Below are 2,003 nucleotides of genomic sequence, written 5' to 3'. Positions count from 1 at the left end.
GGAAGCAGGGCACAGATGGGGCAGACCTTGACTGACATCCAGACTGATCAATTAGAATATTCCATGCCATTAGCATCATGCTTCATATTTAAGGAGAGTCAGATTTTCTGGCTAGGAGGGAGACAGAGACCCATTTCAGTTCCTGCTCCCTTTCGGTGGAATTCTGTTTGGGAGTTCTTTTAGTTTGGCCTTTTGCCACCCTACCCTTTTGCAGTGGGCCTCTGGGCCTTTCTGCCTTTCTCTCTCTTCTCTGTCTGGGATCGTCTGTTCGGGACCAGGGTGATCTCTTCCCAGGACTGGCTGCTCGGTGTGGATGGAGTTTGTGAGGAATTGCATTGAGTATCTTTTATGTTATATTCTTTTTTCCATTTTTTTTTTAATATATATATATATTAGTAGTGGTATATTAGTATTATTTTCTTATTTTATTAAACTGTCTTTAGCTCAATCCATGAGTTTCTCCCTTCCCTTTTGATTCTCTCCCCTGTTTGGGGGTGGTGTTGGGGGGAGTGAGCGAGCAGCTATTGTGGTTGTGATTGCTAGCTCGGGTTAAACCGCAACACACCCCCATCTTATTTCAGTCCCTGGGAAAGTTATGGAACGAATCCTCCTGGGGGCTACCACAGGTCAAATGAAGCACGTGACTGGAAAAAGCCAGCATGGATTCACCAAGGGCAAATCGTGCTTGACAAACTTGATTGCCTTCTACGATAAAGTAACCTGTTTGGTTGATGTTGGGCGAGCGGTGGACGTTGTTTGTCTATCTGGATTTCTCCAGGGCTTTCAATACAGTTTCCCACAGCCTCCTCCCAGGGAAACCGATGCGTTATGGTCTAGACAAGTGATCTGTGTGGTGGGTGGGGAACTGGCTGACAGGTTGCACCCAGAGGGTGGCGGTAAGTGCCTCCTTTTCAAACTGGCAACCTGTCACAAGTGGGGTCCCCCAGGATGACCTGGATAGGCTGGAAGAGTGGGCTAACAAGAACCTTATGAAGTTCAACAAGGACAAGTGTAAGGTCTTGCACCTGGGAAAACATAATCTAGGAGTGCGGCACAGGCTGGGATCTACCCGGCTGGGGAGCAGCTCTGTGGAAAGGGACCTGGGGGTCCTGGTGGATAACAAGCTCAATATGAGTGATCAGTGTGCTGCTGTGGCAAAGCAAGCCAACAGGATGCTGGGTCGCAACAACAAGGGCATCACCAGCAGAGATAAACAAGTCAGTATCCTACTCAGAGCTAGTCAGGCCACACCTGGGATACTGTGTTCAGTTTTGGTCCCCACTATGCAAAAAAGATGTGGACAGAGAAGGGCCACAAAGATGATCAAAGTACTGGGAAACCTGCCATACAAGGAAAGGTTGAGAGAACTGGGTTTGTTCAGCCTTGAGAAAAGAAGGCTACGGGGAGACCTTCTCACCATGTTCCAGTATTTAAAGGGTGGCTACAAAGATGGAGACTCCCTTTTTACAAGGAGTCACATGGAAAAGACGAGGGGTAATGGGTACAAGTTACTCCTGGAGAGATTCTGACTGGAGAAAAGAGGAAAATTTTTCACAGTGAGAACAATCAGCCATTGGAATAATCTCCCCAGGGAAGTGGTGGACTCCCCAACATTGGACGCTTTTAAGGTCCCTTCCAACCCGGTATTCTATGATACCACTTTATTCATTCTGTCTACAGCCACATTCTGTCTACACAGTCACACATTCAAAATATATTCTCTGTAGAGGAACTACATTAGAGTAGTATAATGCAGAAACAGGAAATACACAGAAAGTATGGTTTCTTCACTCCTGAGAGGCATTTTGGATTCTTTATCTTTTTGGAAGGTCGAAATCAAGTTTAAAATGGAAAGATCTTCTAACTTTAATTATGAAGTCTCTGCTGTAACTATTCTAACGTATGTCCTAGAAGTGCTTTCTCAAACTAATTTTCTTAATATTAAAAATGTATCGGTGATCAAGCTGGTCTGAATTAAAACTAGGTTTTCTGTCTCACAGAAA

This window comes from Patagioenas fasciata, chromosome W (assembly GCF_037038585.1).
Source record: "Patagioenas fasciata isolate bPatFas1 chromosome W, bPatFas1.hap1, whole genome shotgun sequence".
In the NCBI taxonomy this organism is placed as follows: domain Eukaryota; kingdom Metazoa; phylum Chordata; class Aves; order Columbiformes; family Columbidae; genus Patagioenas; species Patagioenas fasciata.
Note: the sequence above shows the minus strand (reverse complement) of the source record.